Source organism: Python bivittatus, unplaced genomic scaffold, assembly GCF_059951505.1.
Source record: "Python bivittatus isolate LINGU-HERP-01145 unplaced genomic scaffold, Pbiv_v1 ctg000840_np1212, whole genome shotgun sequence".
NCBI classification, from domain to species: domain Eukaryota; kingdom Metazoa; phylum Chordata; class Lepidosauria; order Squamata; family Pythonidae; genus Python; species Python bivittatus.
The window spans coordinates 21,677,332-21,696,807 of NW_028277113.1; positions in this window are offsets into that span (position 1 = coordinate 21,677,332).

A 19,476-nucleotide genomic window follows, 5' to 3' on the forward strand; every position below is an offset into this window, starting at 1 on the left:
TTGCAACAAAACCATGCAAGGTCTTTCTCCATTACTGTTGAGCAGGGGACGCAACTTTAATCAGCTTATGGGGCACATCAGGCTTTGGGTGACATATTGAGTGCTGCTTACCAAACATGGGTTGAACTAGAGCCTGGGATGAGGGGTTCAGGAGTTTTAAGGGATGTAATGTGTGTTTTAAAGCACCTGTTCTGCCCCTGAAAATATCCCAAACTCCAAAAGTGGGGACATATTTTTGATCACACCCATTCTGAACTGGGGGGCTCTGGAGCCACAGAAGGGAACCTGGTGGATCACACATCCAAAGTTCACACTTGTTTGCACTCCTGCTATAGAATTTACAACTGTAGAACCTCTATAGTGTAGAGCACGGCATGGGTATCTGTAGTAGAAGGCAAGTGAAGTCACCTGCTTCATGTCATTTTCACACACCTGATGTAAATTATGGAAACACAGAATAGGATCATGTTACAGGCGGTTTCATCGTGGTTTCTCCTGAACTCCTCTGTAGGAAGGATAGGCAATCAAGTATCTATGGACACCAAGGAACCCACAGGGAGCTTTTCCTGATGTCTGTCAGCCTCTTTGCCTATTTAACTTTTAAAAAATGAAATGAGAAGCTGTCATACTGGTAAGCAGGTCCCTTCATACCACTTTTTATGGTATGAATGTTTTTATATTATATTTTTAAATCTTTGTTAGCCACCCAGAGTTGCATTAGCGAGATGGGTGGCCACATACATTTTCATTTTCAAGGAAACCTATAGGGCTCCATATTTCCATATAGACCTACTTAGGAATAAAAGTGGTAAGTGTTTCAGCTCAATGCTTTCTGTGAAAGTGTGACTTTCAGCTGCAAAAGAATGATAAACACAAACTGGGAATGGTTTATACTCCCTATACACTGTAGATGTGACAATCATTTTCAAAAAACTGGTTCCTCCTGATAGAAAACAAGCTTCCCCTACAGATGATATATTAGATCACAACTCCCATCATTCTCAATCAATGTGCTTACCTAGAGCAATGGGAGTTGCAGTTCAATAAATCTAGAGAATGAATGTTGGGGAAGGTTGGTGTCATGGGAGAGGACATGGTGAAACCAAGGGGAGGCAAGTAACACTATGCATATCATCTCCTCATTACACAGATGACACAAATTACATACCGATAATGAGATCATTGTGGGTTCAGATGATACTGAGGTAATGAATGACTTGGTATACAGCAGCATCCTATGTTCATTTGTTTGTTTTGTTAGCCCATTATAGAATCAAGACATGAAAAAATGAACATTTCATCTGGACATGTTTCAGAAAAAGCAGAGATTGCTTCAAGTGGCAGTGCCTGAATATATTTTTCCTTCTGTGGCTTGTAGAGTATGGAACTCTGGCTGACTTACAGTTTTTCCTCACTGGTGAGCTTTGTGGATCCTGGCCCTTGCCGTGGCACCATAAGGAATTGCTGGTATAATAGTGTCTTGTTGAGTCTCCTTGCTTCCTGATATGTTTTGTGACTGATTTGAGATATAGGTAACAGCAGGATAAGGTTATGTAAATCATGGCCTGGGGACCTGCTGAAGCCAGAGACATGAGAGCAAGACATAAAATTGGACTTGCCAGGCCCTTCCAGTAATGCTATAAATAAGCAATGAAGAACGACTCTCGCTCCCCCCACCCTTCCCATCCCATCCCATCCCTTTCAAATATCTGTTTAGCCCTTCCCAGCATTCCAGAGACTCCATGCTCTGCAACCTGCTTCTTCCCAGTTTGCTCTGATTAAAAAGGGCTTTTGTTTTGTTTAGAACATCCAGATGGATTGGAGGGGTCAGAAAAACCCAAGTAGCTTATATAGGTCCTTTTAAAAAAAGAATTTTTATGGCAAATGCTAGCAGGTCACTTGGGTCAGGTAACAGAATGATCTGAGGAAGTTGTTAATTATGAGTTTTAGGTCAGTCAAGATCTGACCAAATGAGGTACAGCTCAGAATGGTAAAGATGACATACATAGTGCAGCCATAAAGGGAGTAATTTTTAATTTGTTACAGGCCAGGATGAATAGCAGCTGGAGATGTTTGTTCAGAAAGTGCTTTTTTCATAATTTTTGGGGAGCTCTTACATTTAGATGGAGATCAAGTCTCTGCTTCCCATGGAAAACCAACAAAATCAAACCCACTAAAATTCTTGAACATAGAAAGTCTATATAAGAGTGCACATTTTTGGAGATCATAGATGCTTGAAGGTCCATAAGCACTCTGCAGAAAGTCCCGGTTTTACCTCCTGGCGTTTTCATTTAAAACATTTCCTTCTGTAAAATGTGTCTTTCTCGGTTTCTTTCCCAGATCTCTTAGGACTGTTTGCATAATATAGGTCTGACATATATTTCATGTGATAATATCTTCTTAACTTATTTCAGTTTGTTCCTTTGTTGATTTTCTTTATGGTAGAATTCAGATCTTCTACTGCATAATAACCCCTTCATGGATCACTGCCTTGTCGTGGCGAAGGGGCTTGCGTAACTCAGTGAAGCCATGAGCTATACCGTGCAGGGCCAACCAAGACGGACAGGTCATGACAGAGAGTTCTGACAAAATGTGGTCCACTGGAGAAGGAAATGGCAACCCACTCCAGTATCCTTGCCAAGAAAACCCCATGGACAATGTTAAAAGGCTAAAAGATATGATGCCGGAAGATGAGCCCCTCAGGTCGGAAGGTGTCCAATATGCTACTGGGGAAGAGCGGAGGGCATTTCCAAGTAGCTCCAGAAAGAGTGAAGCGGCTGGGCCAAAGCCGAAAGGACGTTCAGCTGTGGATGTATCTGGAAGCGAAAAGAAGGTCCGATGCTGTAAAGAACAATATTGTATAGGTACCTGGAATGTAAGATCTATGAACCAAGGCAAGCTGGATGTGGTCAAACATGAGATGACAAGATTGAATGTCGACATCTTGGGAATCAGCGAACTGAAATGGACAGGAATGGGTGAATTTAATTCGGGTGACCATTATATCTACTACTGTGGGCAAGAAACCCTTAGAAGAAATGGAGTTGCACTCATAGTGAATAAGAGAGTGGGAAAGGCAGTAATGGGGTACAACCTCAAAAACGACAGAATGATCTCAGTGCGTATCCAAGGCAAACCATTCAATATCACAGTCATCCAAGTCTATGCCCCAACCACTGATGCTGAAGAAGCTGAAGTTGATCGCTTCTATGAAGACCTACAACACCTTCTAGAACTAGCACCAAAAAGATGTCCTTTTCATCATAGGGGATTGGAATGCTAAAGTAGGAAGTCAAGGAGTAATCGGAATAACAGGCAAATTTGGCCTTGGAGTACAAAATGAAGCAGGGCAAAGGCTAATAGAGTTCTGTCAAGAGAACAAGCTAGTCATAGCAAACACTCTTTTCCAACAACACAAGAGACAACTCTACACATGGACATCACCAGATGGTCAATACCGAAACCAGATTGATTATATACTTTGCAGCCAAAGATGGAGAAGCTCTATACAGACAGCAAAAACAAGACCAGGAGCTGACTGTGGCTCAGATCATGAGCTTCTTACTGCAAAATTTAGGCTTAAATTGAAGAATGTAGGGAAAACCACTAGACCACTCAGGTATGACTTAGATCATATTCCTTGTGAGTACACAGTGAAGGTGATGAATAGATTTAGAGGATTAGATTTGGTAGACAGAGTGCCTGAAGAACTATGGACGGAGGTCCGTAACATTGTACAGGAGGCAGCAACTAAAACCATCCCAAAGAAAAAGAAATGCAAGAAAGCAAAATGGCTGTCTGATGAGGCTTTACAAATAGCTGTGGAAAGAAGGAATGCGAAAAGCAAGGGTAAAAGGGAAAGATATAAGCAACTGAATGCAGATTTCCAGAGAATAGCCAGGAGAGATAAGAAGGCCTTCTTAAATGAACAATGCAAAGAAATTGAGGAAAACAATAGAATGGGGAAGACTAGAGATCTCTACAAGAAAATTGGAGATATGAAAGGAACGTTTAGTGCAAAGATGGGCATGATAAAGGACAAAAAAGGCAGGGACCTAACAGAAGCAGAAGAGATTAAGAAGAGGTGGCAAGAATACACAGAAGAACTATACAAGAAAGATCTTAATGTCCCTGATGTCCACGCTGGTGTGATCACTGACCTTGAGCCAGACATCCTAGAGAGTGAAGTCAAGTGGGCCTTAGGAAGCATTGCTAACAACAAAGCTAGTGGAGATGACAGTATTCCAGCTGAGTTATTTAAAATACTAAAAGATGATGGTGTTAAAGTGCTGCACTCATTATGCCAGCAAGTTTGGAAAACGCAACAGTGGCCACGGGATTGGAAAAGGTCAGTTTACGTTCCAATTCCAAAGAAGGGCAACGCCAAAGAATGCTCAAACTATCGCACAATTGCACTCATTTCACATGCTAGCAAGGTTATGCTCAAAATCCTACAAGCTAGGCTTCAGCAATACATGAACCGAGAACTACCGGATGTACAAGCTGGGTTTCAAAGAGGCAGAGGAACTAGAGATCAAATCGCCAACATTCGCTGGATCATGGAGAAAGCACGAGAGTTCCAGAAAAATATCTACTTCTGCTTCATTGACTATGCAAAAGCCTTTGATTGTGTGGATCACAACAAACTGTGGCAAATTCTTAAAAAGATGGGAATACCAGACCACCTTACCTGTCTCCTGAGAAATCTGTATGCGGGCCAAGAAGCAACAGTTAGAACCGGTCATGGAACAACCGATTGGTTCAAAATAGGGAAAGGTGTACTACAAGGCTGTATACTGTCACCCTGCTTATTTAACCTATATGCAGAGTACATCATGAGAAATGCCAGGCTGGAAGAATCACAAGCCGGAATTAAGATTGCAGGGAGAATCATCAACAACCTCAGATATGCGGACGATACCACCCTAATGGCAGAAAGTGAAGAAGAACTAAAGAGCCTCTTGATGAGGGTGAAAGAGGAGAGTGCAAAAGCTGGCTTGAAACTCAACATTAAAAAAACTAAGATCATGGCATCTGGACCCATCAATTCCTGGCAAATAGAAGGGGTAGAAATGGAAGCAGTAACAGACTTCATTTATTTGGGCTCCAAGATCACCGCAGACGGAGACTGCAGCCATGAAATTAAAAGACGCTTGCTCCTTGGGAGGAAAGCTATGGCAAGCCTAGATAGCATATTAAAAAGCAGAGACGTCACCTTGCCGACAAAGATCCGCATAGTCAAAGCTATGGTTTTTCCAGTAGTAATGTATGGCTGTGAGAGCTGGACCATAAAAAAGGCCGAGCGCCGAAGAATTGATGCCTTTGAACTGTGGTGCTGGAGAAGACTCTTGAGAGTCCCCTGGACTGCTAGGAGGTCAAACCAGTCAATCTTAAAGGAAATCAACCCTGATTGCTCATTGGAAGGATCGATAATGAAGCTCAAGCTCAGATATTTTGGCCACCTAATGTGAAGAGAGATCTCTTTGGAGAAGACCCTGATGCTGGGAAAGATTGAAGGCAAAAGGAGAAGAGGACGGCAGAGGATGAGATGGTTAGATAGCATCACTGAAGCAATGAGCATGAAACTGAGCAAACTCAGGGAGGCAGTGAAGGACAGGAAGGCCTGGCGCAATATGGTTCATGGGGTCACAAAGAGTCGGACACGACTTAACGACTAAACAACAACAACAACTGCATAATAAAACTGTATTGTTCTTTCTCCTAAATTATATAGCTGCAGTAGAACGATCAGAAGCCCTTATAGAATCTATCCTAGGTAGTTGCAATTATCTGTTCCCAAAACAGTAACACTAAGTTTTAATCAGTTCTGGTATAAATGTCATTTCTATTTGAATAATAGGTTTAAAATGATTGCTAATCTTGATTGCTAATCTCGATGTATCTTTTTCAGAATATGATTTGTAGCATTTCTGCTACAAATTGTATCTCCTTTGTAGACAGTTTTGTCTAATTAATTGGGCTGAATGCAGAGTTTTATTCTACAGATGAGAGAATTTTCTAAGTGGAATTATGCTCACAATATTCCCTCTGACAGAAAGAAAAAATGGTGATGCTGTTTTCCTTTGGCTCTTCCCAATGTATTACTCCCAGTGATACTCAACCCTTCAGAACATTATTCTAAAAAGGAATTCAGTGATTCTGGAGCTGAAAAGTGGTAGGAAACACACATACGTGTGTGTGCACGTACACACACACACACACACTTTCCCAATACAACTTAAAAATTGCTTCCATTAATAGCAAGAACAACTCTGGTGCTGGTCCCACTTCTATGTCTTGTTGGTGATCTTTCCACTTATCTTTTTTCAGTGTATTCACTTGAGAAGAAGCTTGGAATGGATTGACAGCTACAGAGATAACATATTTGGTCATAGTTCCAACATAATAAATGCCAGTAAACTTTAAGGTTGTAAACTGCTTGTAAGATAATGCACTACTAGATGAAAAAATGTGCAGCGATGACTTCATTACTATAAAAATTACCAAATTTGTATTCCCTAGGATGTTGTTGAAAACTTGCATTTCTGATTATCACAAAGATTCCAACATGCCAATCTTTTACTGAAATCCTGCAACTAAAAGATGTTTAGATGCATGAATTAAATAATGTTGTAAAAATTTACATTAATATCTTGGCTTCTGAATACTGACAAGACAAGCAGGACTCATATTATTAATGTTTATAATATTTGTGACTTGATCCTGTGAGTTTACATGTGCATGCATGGTGAAATCATCTACGCCAAGCAAGGGAAGAGGAAGGAAGAATTTAACAGTAGAAATTCAGGAGTTCCTGGTAGCTGTAGCAAGATGAGAAGCATACTCCCCACTCTCATTTTATAAAAACCTTCTACTCTGTTTAATTTTCCTACTCATTGAAATAATGGGGGAGGAGATATTTATACCAGCTCTAGGTTGGCATAGGCAAGGGGCTCAATTGATGCCATGGGCACTGTGAAGAAATAACATAGCATTGGATCTAGGTGGTAACACTTAGCTGACATCATCTGGACGTTGAAACTAAATAGGTTAAGGTCTGTCTGTCTGTCTGTCTGTCTCTATCTGCTGTAAACTGTATAGATTCCTAGTGGTTTAGTCAGTATACCTCTTTTCTCTTGGCATTGATGACACAATGTACTATTTCTGAGTGTAATTGTCATCACTAACATGTACAGGAGTTTTAGTAAGCAGAGTGTTTTGAAACTCTTAGAAAGACTACCAACAACAGTCACAAAAGTCTAATTTGTGGTTTATATCCTAGTGCACAATACATTCATTGCCTTTTGTTTATTTAAAATAATTTCATATGAATGACTTTGAAAGAGGGTTTTTGTTTTTGTTTTAAATTTTATATATAAGATTAGTAGAATATTTTATTACTATTTTAATCATGGGCTCCACTCTTTAGCATATTGCAGCTTATTGTTTTGTATACATTTTCTTACATTGAATATAAGTTCAAAGATATATAGTTTATTACATTTTTAAAAAATCCTTGGATATGTACTGTGCAAAATATAGCAGAAACTACCAATATAATATATGAATATCTAATGAGCAGTAAGTCTTATTGAGTTTGATGTATGAGAAGAAATTCTGCTTTTTCGGGGGGAGGGGATCATTGGATAAGAGCTCAATTGCTGTGCAGAAGAAAAAGTTTGTGAAATCATGCATCTTTCATAGACTAATAAAACTGCGTGCATCAACTATGGAGTACTAGCCAAGGTGTACATAAACAAGTACATTTTCTGCCATCTATTAGTAACTCTAAATAGTTTGGGTATATCCAGAAAGCTGCCAGCAGCAACATCAGGACATTATTAAATATTATTCATTACCTTCCATGGAAAAAAAAAGACTCTTAATCCTTCATCTGCAGTCCAGAAAAACTATTGTAGTATCCCCAGAGGGCTTTTTTCCCCCTTCGGTACTTTGGAAGTCTTAAGTTTTGGCTTGCATTTAGGTTCATGGATAAAACTCAGTGGTTGTTTTTTTTTTTTCCACCAAGGTAATGCCTTCATGGAATTAACTCAAAATTGTTTATCTTTCTGATTCAAAAAAGGAGATGCACATTTCATCTCTGAGCCCCCACTAGTTGCTATTTTAAGAATGGTTCAGACTAATTTCACTTGTACTAATTGTATCAAACAATAGAAAATCTATCATGATACTAATTTTACCAGTATAGGTAACTTCATGTTTATTATTGGAACAGGGACTTTTATCCATGCTTTATGTAACTTTTTTTAAAAGTCATCATTATAAAAAAACTCTATTAATAGATTATGATATATACTATTTAATATAAACCACAATCAATTATAATCTTAATAGCAAGAACAAAAATGTCTTTGAGTAAGTAGGGAACTCTGATCATTTAGGAATATAGTGGTATGTAGCTTGGTACGTTTCATCATCATGAGAAATAGATCCTATGCAAAGTAAATAAAACAATTTTTTTCTTTATTTCATTATTTGCAATTCCATCATTCTAGCAGATAAGAAATATAATCAATCAGCAAAGCAGTAACATAATGTTCCAGCTTTGATCACCAGGTTTTTTCAGTTAAAGAAAAATCAGATATAGGAATTGGAAAGATCACCACCAGAGACCCTAGAACAGGGAGAAACAACCTGGAGCCCACTAAATATTCTGAGCTACAACTCCCACAATTTTATGCTATTGGTCTGCTTGAATGAGGCTGATGGAAGTTCAAGTCCATATCTTCTGGAAATTACCAATTTGCCCATTCTCCCCCTCCCCCAAATCTGCTGTCTGTTGAAACAGAAAATAATATTGAATGTTCTGATTCCATTCAAATGCTAGGTCTACAGGTTTAGGTAAAGTATCAGTTGGCCAAAAAACTTTATAGATAGTGCAAGGATAATATCTAGCAATCAACCATCATTTACTCATGTCTGATAATGGAGCTTATTGCTAACACAGACTCAGCTAGTGGCACTGCATTAGCATAGCAACTAGTCACCTTTTGTACAACACACCATGTACTGTGGAATTTTGCTACTAGTCTCACACCCCTTGCACCTTACCTGATGGGCTAATTAGCTGAAGCAGCTAAAGAGGACCTGCTCACTGGACCTTTTTTTTCAACATGCGCATAAAGTTTTTAATCCCTTCTTTCTCAAGCTTGGCTATAATAACTATTTTACTGACATTACTAAAGAAGTAGGAAAATCAACTGCTCTGTTGTTTTTAAACTATAATAAAAAGGTAAAGATGAAGGAAAATCAGCACACTAAATTTACAAAGTTATATATGGCAGCCTCATACGCTCATTTCTTTGGCTTTTGGTCACACCATGTGGAACTAATGAATGTATAGCATATGTAACATTAGAGCAATATTTATGATTTGCTCTCTAAAAGGCTTCTGATTGTTTCATGCCTTCCTTAATCAATATTTTCTTATTTAAAATTCCAAATGCAATTGTTCATTCTTAGGCTTCTCTCCAAAGAAGGTTAATTATGCATGACTGCAATAGTCCCGCTCATGTCAGTGGGACAAACCACCATACCTTGGTCTTGCTAATGTCCCATTGATTTTGGAAAGGGTTTGGCATGATTAACTTTCTCTGGATGAGGCCCCACTGCTTGGAGGAGTCTGTGTAGTTGTTTTCAATTTTCTGCTGTATCTTATGGTAAGAATAAGTAAGTGCTATTTTGCTTAAGATTCTCTAGGCAACAGTTAACTTGTGCAGGCTAGCTGGTTGGAGTACATGGGGATGAGTTCTTAAATTGCTAGCATATCAACAGAGCAGGGTTTTGTGTAGATATTTAAGTATTCAGACAGAAGCAAGAATCACTACCTTTTCCTCTTAGGTGCTCCTATTTGTCACAGGAAGAAGAGTACAGTAACTGATTGTAGAATGCAAGAGGATTACATTAATTTTATCACACGCTGATTCCATATGAGTTTAAAGTTTAAAGACTTAGTCTTTGTTTTTCAGTCTGAACAATAGGATTTAATGAGGCTCAATTTTCTTGCTAAAAGGATCGGCCAGTCACAACTCAAAGGGGCCGCATTATATATCAAAGGAAGTAACAGATGATGTAGTTTCAGCAGTTCCACTTCTGTCCATCCATGGTCCCTGGCTCTGGCTTGGGGGCCTCTTGCTAAAAAGCCAGTAAGAGCAATGACAGGCAAAGGAGCTGAAAAAGAAATTCAGAGCCACATCCTCATTTTCTCCTACCTTCTCTTGGCAAGCTACTGGCAACTTGAACACATGTTCTCCGTGTTTTGTAGTGAAAGAAGTAATAGTGAAAGTGGCAGTGAGAGTCCCGGTCAGACTAATGGAAAAAACGACCTTCCATATTTAGCATTAACTACTGTTAAATGGCAGTCCAAGACCAATTCTTAAAAGTAGCTCCTATTACTTCAGGAGCAATGTAAGGGAGTTCTGGTACTTGCTGTTGTTTGAAGACATTAGATGTATTTTCATCCTGACAGCATTTGGCATACAGAAGGAATAGGGGAGGGAATAGGGCAATTGCCAGGAAAACACCAGCAATTTTCCACAGGACCAGCTCTTTATTCTTTGCTGCTCCCCTGCCCACTTCATGTTTTTTCTCTGTTGAGTTGAACAAGAATGGCATATAAAATTATACTGCATAACTCAAGATGTTATTTTCTTATTTTAGCATTTATGATAATGCACTCAATATCCATTGATATGAATAAAAGATTACCTGCAGGCTTATCGGCACCATTGCTGGTATAAATCTGAATCCCAATTTCACTCATAAGTGTGCTTTGAAACAAAATAGTTTGATTTATCTTTTCCAGGTGTACCAGCATTTTAGCCCAGTTTTCTGCGGGTTTTTTCCCCCTAGAGAGAAAGGTTGCCAGGGGATGAACTAAAATGATATAGGTTTGCTCCTTATGATCATCCAATGTCTTCTTCAGTTGTAGAAGTTACCCACTTGTTGATGCTGGTCTGGTTTGTTTGCATCAAAGATAGTTCAGTTTGTGTCTGTCAGATGGATACAACTTGGGAAAATCTAGTACTTGGGGTAATTCTTTTATGAACTAGAAGTCTCCTTCAAATCACGTTTAGTTCCCAATGACTTTACTGATACATCCATGTATTTTACTTGGCAAAAATAAGGAAGTGTTTCACATTTGCCTTTTTCAGGTGTGTATGTGTGTGTGTGTATGTATATAAGTTTGGAAAGATTCAAAGACGGCTTCAATTAGTAAAAAGAAATAACCTTGAGGCTCCCCATGAAAGATGTAGATTTATTCATATTTTAGCTAGGTTTTGAAAGGTGTTGAGCACTTAAACTACTACTACTACTACTACTACTACTACTACTACTACTGTCTGTGTAAATTATGGATGGTCAAAACCTTTGAAAAGGAGGCCAAAATTGCCCTTAAACATTAGATCCTTCAGGGCAGGATTTTTATGGCTTGTTTGATAAACTGTAGCACTGTCTCCCCAGACAATAATATATAGGTAATAATAATAATAATAATAGCTAGCAGATTTTAGCAAGAAGTTAGGGACATTTGATGTGGTTCTCCCAAGGCTTTCATGGAACATTTTGTTCTTTTCAGGAAAAGTAAGCTTTTGTTTTAACAGGCCATTATACTTGCAGTGCAAAACCAAATGCCTGAAAACAATTTGGAAATGGAAAGGTGTTTGTCTGCTTATGGGCAACTTGGATACTTTTCCATAATTTTTGATTTCATTTTCTTGAAATAACTTTAATCAAATGCTGCCAACTGGCAGTCTCCACAAACTAAGAAAGGGCTGGTTTGCTTGCAATTATTTTGTATCACGATGCCAAATGACCAAAGCAGTTAAGCTAAACACATCCATATGTGAGTATATATGTACCCACCATCTAGCAAACACCATTTTATTTCTTTAGTGGTGTTCCTTCTGTGACTTCAGTGGATACAGATTGATTTGTAAAGAGACAACAAGTAGGATGAACAGTTAACTGAGCTAGAACTCTGTATTAAATGACTGTATGACAGATGATGCAAGTATTGACTGGGTTAATACTATATAAAACAATGGTTTATTAACCGTGGTTTGAACAAGCTACAATTAGCCATGTTCACACAACAGCTAACTATACAGCATGAGTTAAAAATCATATTAGGTCAAAATAAAAGCACTCTGACACAAACAGTATGGCTTAGTTTGATATGTGAACTCAACAAAAATGTTTATTTGTTACAAATTTAATGTCCCCACTCCCAGCACTAAGCCAAAATCAAACAAACCACATTACGGCATAGCACAGAGGGGTATAAGTGCTGGGCTGAGAGCTACATTTGGCCTTTGAGTGGTATGCTGGGGCCTACACTCCAAAAACAGAATGAGGCCTGCCTTTCTGAAAAGGAAACTTCTCCATAAATGGCTCCAATTTCCCTTTTTAACCAGTGTGACAAAGCTGTGTGGTTTCAGAATGCATGATACTAGTACAATCCAATATTGGTGTACCAATGACTAGAGGGTTTTTATTTTAATAAACACACTAACATCTAATAGAATTTTCTGAGTCTGGAAATGAAAATGGATGTTTGCAAAACAAGATATTGCATTTGTGTCATAAGCAGCTAGCCGGATAAAATGAGAGGTAGAGAGAGGATCAAAGGTATCAAGGAGATAACACAAGCTGCCCTAACAGGCTTATTTGAAAAAAGTACACAGATAGTCAGTTTCCAAGGTTCTGTAACCTAACCTTTTTTTCCAGTGTAATAAACCTGGCTAAAGAGACTGTGAGAATGCAGCCTTCTTGGTCACTGTTAGGGGCTCAATATGCCGTGAAAAGTCAAGCTGAGTTATAGGAGGCCTAGATCATTATACCTATAAGGGCTAACAATGAATAAACAAAGAAAAAAGAGGGGAAAACAAGACAAAATTTTCCTACTGAGCAAAGGATGAAAAGAAACAAAACACCTCTGATGCTTCTGCCCTATACCTTCCCTGCTAACATTTGCCCTACTGGTTCCAATTCTCGGAAGACATTGAGGTAAGGGCTGAGTCAGGAAATTAGCTCCTATGATCCTTGCTACTTTGAGGCCCTTCAGCCAATATTTCCTCCAGATCCTTTTCGAAGCATCTTCTCAATCACCTGCAGCTTCTGAACATTTTGTCATAGACAGCATCACTTCTGCTGTGTAACACAAACGGTTTGGGTGTATCCCTCCATTTTTGTAACATCATCTTGCTGCTGGTGCTGTTAATTTTTCTACCAATCAACCCCCAACATCTGAGAAGCCAAGGCTCAGCAACGTTTTCAAGCTGTCGGCATCACCGGGCTAGATAAGAACAACAAAAAGTGTTAAAAATTGTCAAAATTTTAAGATAAGTAATCTTACTGTCAGATTTTGTGCAATATTGTTTGAAAATGTGTGAGATTCAAACAAGAACATTGAAATTTCATGAGATTTGGCACTCTGGGGTATGCCTCCAATGCTAAGCCCTAATCCAAATGGTTTACAAACTATAATAGTTAGGTTCACACCATTGTGCTAAGCATTTTCTGATTTATTGAATAAAATGAATCCAGCCAATTATTTTTAGACTCAGCAATTTGATTTTAGAAAAAATGTGTGTGTGTGAAAGTTGATGTAACTTTTGTTGATAATATTATTAATAAAATAAACTACAGTACAGCAAATTTTTTAATGCCTGATTGTTTTGTTTGAGTCTTGAGACCTTGAGAAATACACACACTCAAGTGATGACATGGTGAGGAAAACCTCACCGGTTGAAAGTCTACTCGCTATACAGTTATTGCAGAATCAGGAGCACTGTGAAGAAAAATGGGTTGATCTTTAGAATATAAAGACAGAGAAAGCAAAGACCTTTTAAGAGTTAAGAGCTCTTTATATTAAAAAAAAAACCTCTTTAATTCTTTACATATCTATTAATAGTTTATTCAAGGAGCACTTTAACTAAGACCATAAGGATTGCTGGATGTGATATTATAAATTAGCCATAGAAGTTGGCAAATTACTGCTAAACTTAAGGAGGCCCTTGATTTTTACTGTTTAATAATAACATGTATGTAGCACTGTCCATATTCTTAATAACTTATTAGCAAAATTAATATAGATCTGCCATGGAACTTTTAATTTTTTAGAATAAATAATAAAAACTAATGAACGAAAGAACACTATGAATCTTAGATATCTGGCACTTAAAAAACAACAGCATAATTCTCCACTCATCTGTTTTTCATTTATAAAATGAGAAAATATGATGTAGGTTTGCAAAGTACCACTTGAGTGCTAAGCTAAAGAATTCCATTACAGTATATTATTCTAGAACAAATTTTGTAGATATGAGATCTCATCAAGTGGCAGCTGCTAAATTGGCAGAATCCTTTGAACTTGATTTACTTATTCAAAAGATATACAATTATGAATTATATCAGATTATTCTGGGTTTATGTTAAAAGCCTGTTTTGTAGGTGCCATGTGACAGGTGTCAGATAGAATGACACATACTAGAACTCTTAGCCCGCCATGGTTGAAAGGCCTCTCTAGAATGGCATTTTTCATTCATTTTTACTCATACAGGAAATGTAATTGATTTGGTTTTGAAAAAATTCATTGTTACATTCCCTTTCATGTGAAATGGTGTGTGTCTTTCAACCTCAAAAATGTTGGTGACTCCCAATAAGTAATGTCAGTAAAATTCCTGGAATTCATTTCTTTTTTTTTTTTCAGTTTACTGTAAGGATGTGTGTGTAGAGAGGGGGGAGTCGGGAGGGTTTGAAGTTGGAAATACTCCTTTTCTTTTCTTGTGAAAGGAAGGAGGAGGAAAACAACACAAATAATAAAAATGTCCTAGAAGTTAAAAATCAGTCCATCAAGTGCATTCTCCTTGGCAGGTTGCTCTTCCTTCTTTACTGCAACTTTTTTGTCTAGATTCTCCCTCTTCTTCACATTCCTGGTGTAACTTTTATGGACTATTTAGAAGAACAGAGCCTGGTGACAAGCTTGTTTTTCTTGTTTTAATTTCTCCTTTTTGGAAAGTTCACTCCTCTGTCCCTAATGCTGTAAGAAGAACTATACATTAATTGAATATAGCAACTGAAATAAAATACGAGCACCTATTCTTTTCTCGCTGAATTTCCACAAGTGCCTCTAAGTTACTAAGTCTTCCCTCAGGGAATCTCCTCGCCTTTCAAGATTGAATCACCAAAGACTTGGGGGAGAGTAAGAGAAAGTGAAGCGTGACAGTGAGCTACATTCCCTTCTGAATCGCCTGCCAGCAACAAGCTGAACCAGTAAATAAAAAAGCGTATTGCCTTAAAATGCAGCTTGGTGCTGAAAACACAGTCCTAGGTATAATCTTTAAAAATATTACTGAAATATGAATGTTTTGCAGGAGTTGCCACAGAAACACGTAGCCCCATATAGGTTCTAAAATAGGATGTCTAGACAAACTCCTACTGTCTGACCTTTTATGTATTTCCTAATCCACCCGATCTTGCCAACCAAATGGGTGACTAAGCAGCAATTTGCTTTATACAGTGTCATAAAGACCTGACAAGGCCCAGGTCACTGTTATAAATTTCAGTCTGGCTTCTTCAGCAATTCTCAGCTTCCTTTACCCACACAACTCCTGTGTGGATTCTGGGCTGTGATGTGTGCACTGGATCATCATGAAGTAATTGTGGAGTGGGGGGGGGGGCGGGGTGTGTGCTGTAATACCCAAAAGCCACAACTGGGCTGTGAAACAGAGCCTGCTTTCATCCAGCAGGATCTCAGAGTTTATATAAAACTGAAAAGGAAGACTGGAGAAAGTCTCTGGTGAAAACAAAATAGAGAAAGCAGTGACGTTACAGTCTAGAGGAGCAATTTCTTTCAGGGAAGCAATTGGTTTGCTTCTTTGTAATATTAGATGTTGAAAATGAACTAAGCATCATTTCACCACTTGCAACTCTCATTCCCTCCCCCCCCAAAATAAATATGTTTATTCATTCCTCCTCCCTGTCCTTGTTCCCAACTCTGTAGAAAGCAATCTAGAACTGATCTGAAAAGTAATCCATCAATGATGAGGTGCAAACAAGATCTAACCAGTTGCCTTGAAAAATCTCAAGATTTATTTACAGATTGCAGGATCTGAAGTTAAATGCCCTTCCATGGGGTCTCATGATGTCCTGAAAAAAATACACCAAGATTTCTAGCCATGGCCAATGGAGAGGATACAGAGACTTCAAAGGGAAAAACTGGTCTAGATGGCTGGCCTTGGGTCAGTGCTGGTTTCTAAGTTACTGTTCTCTTGCAATGGGGACTGAAAATGAGATGCTTCCCCTTAACTTGTGTTTATTTATATTTATTTGTTACATTTATATCACCGACCATCTCCTGCTTGTGACTCTGGACGGTGCACACAATTAAAGACAAAAAACCCCAAACAAAGTAATTAAAAACGAAGCCATTAAAAATACAGTTTAAAAAGTTAAAACTATACCGAGGTAACCAAAAATAAAACAAAACATAGGAGAGTGCGTTCTGAATTTACACACAATACAGCCATTTAACAGGCTCCACACTCGACATTACAGAATTATACTGATGTAATGATCTTCCATTACATCCATAAACAGCCAGTTCATAAACCAGATGGTGAACATCTATTATTATATATAATTATGTAAGAGAGTAATCTTTTTTGCTACATGCGCAGTAAGTACATTATTCTTCATATATTGATAAATTCCAAACTGTTGATCTAGAATACAGAATCACATTCACATCTTTAAACTGCCTAGAGTCTATTATAACTCAAACAATGTAAAAACCTGATTGACAACAAACTGATCTCAAGTATTAATACTCTATTAGCTCATGAATTCTCTCCCCTCCCCAGGGATCTTACCACAGGACTGGGGCATCTGGCCATCAATGACATCAAAATGGCAGATGTGACTCTAATTGAACTCCACCACTTTTCACTTGTGTAAGGCATAAAAAGAGGTGGGGCTTTGATTTTGACCCCCATTATATTGCTGATTGACACCTAATTCTGCTAATTTGTGTGGAAGGTGTCTATACCCAGATGCTCTTCTTTCAAAAGGCCCCAAAGGAGGAAGAATGTGGAGATAACCCAGCCTGCATGTCTCTAATACATCAGGTCTCCAATACATCCAGTGAATTCAATGGAGCCCACTCCAAGGTCAATATTCATGACTGCTACAGCCCAACTACTGTACTTAATCACCAGCAACAACTAGATCCAGATTGGTCCCTTGTTGAGCCACATGCTGTTTAAGTGCTCACCTTCCATTTTCCTCCCATCAACTGGAGGTCCAAATCAGTTACTCTTCAGCAATTTATAATTTTCCAGAAAGGGGAAACAGGGCGTAGATAGAGAGCTAAGGGTTTACTTGGTGTCCCCTCTTTGTTACTTTGCCTGCTCTTTGTCTAAGAGATGGCTAATCCAAGGTCACTTCCTTCTGCCTGTCTTCCCACATAGAGCACATGTTCTTTTGACTCTTTCCAGGTGAGATGTAGCTAGTTGGGTGCTAGGATCTGCCTATCCTTATATTTCCTGTAAATAAATCTCAGTTCTCTTATAGTTATAAAACCTGATTCACTAATCACTGCTCAGGTTAGATTCCTGCTCTCAGAATCTCTCTCTCTCTCTCTCTCTCTCTCACACACACACACACACACAGAGCAACCTCTAACATAGTTCCCCACCCACTCCCTCGTCCCAACCTAAACCACTGACAGCAGGGTTTTAAAAAAAAGAAAGAAAGAAATCCAGTACTTTGTAGCTGAAAGAGTTCACTCAGATTGTTCTGCATATGTCTTATGAGAAGATTTACTTCAGGAGGAGCCACTATATACCCACTTGGTATTATATAGTATCTGTCGAGTTGATATTGTTTCTGGGATTTAAGGATAGAAGGTAAAGGTATGTGGGAAGATAAGGCTACTTAAATTTTCATGTACATTTACATAACTCTTTAACCTATATAATGAAATGAATCTGATGTCACTTAATTATTCTTTAGTTAAAACAGTAACTTTGAAATTATAAAAAACTATTGGTTTCATTATGGCAAATGGTATCCAACAGATGCAGTTTTAATGACACTGGATCTTGAAAAGAATGGTATTAAATTCAAATATCTGGTTTAGAAAATCATGGAAAATTATGCAGAGAAGTATTTTATTATGTATTATACTTAACAGTTTCACTGCAGATGAAATGGCTTATCATTCTTCGTAGTCTTAAAAGAACACATCATTTGTGTGCAAAAAGTACTTGAAGAGATATTTGTATTATGAAGAAAAATAGTTACTGTTTGTTCCCACCTTTCCAGGAGTGTCCAACCTCCAAAACATGGACATCCAAAGGAGTTTAAAGAGAAAGCTCTTATAAAGCACACACACACAGGTTCCAACATGTAGAAACAATCCCTAATTTTGTAAAGCAAATAATGTTTCTATTTTTTAAATCTTTACATACAATGTTTAGCTTTATTATGAGTTTAGTGGTTAATCATCACCATACTTAAATATGCAAGGATTTCTTTAACTGCTCATCATAGTCAAATGCAATCTCCAAAATCTTACTTTTAAGATTTTTTTTAAGCAATCTACAGATCTGTCTCCAACATTTGGTAGTATTGTTCTTAGACTGGAAATATGCCATACATAAGGTCCTCCCAAATAGATTTATTAACAGTTAAAAAGCAAAGAAAAACTCAACTTGCCAAAAAGGGCTCCATATCTAATAAATTCTACCTTATGTGAAGTTTCTATGCTAATTTCTCTTCCTTGTCCCATCTCAATCATGACACTATTTTGCTCCAAAATTTTGTGTGTAGCTTGTCCCCAAAAGGTGTCATATAACATTACTTAGCTTAGTTATATCACATAGATATATCTGAAACCAGTGAATGAACCATGGAATATCCATGGTGATTACATCTGCAGCCTTAGTCCATCTCCATCTTCCTAAATGTGCTGAAGTATTTATGGTGTTTTCTCAAATTGTCTGTCATGTAGATATAACCGTTGGGCAGACTTAAATCTGTGTTGACCCCTTCCTTCCTTCCTTCCTTCCTTCCTTCCTTCCTTCCTTCCTTCCTTCCTTCCTTGCTTGCTTGCTTGCTTGCTTGCTTGCCACCTCATAGGGAGTTCTACAAGGAATGATAACTTCTTCAGAGAATTGAGGTGAGGCCCTTTGTTCAATAGCCACCACATTTATTCCAAGAATTGAATTAGATGGAAAGTTTGTATCATGGAAAGCACAAAAGGAAATTGACACCAACAACATCGATAACAACAACAAAAACTGATTGGAATATCTTGATAACTTCTATATAAGTATGTGTGCTATTAGTGATATCCCACTGCAGTTTGTTTCAATGTAATTAAAGGCTAGTACAGTAGCTTTTAGGTGGTAACATCATCATTAAATTACTCACTATTTTGTACATTTGTAG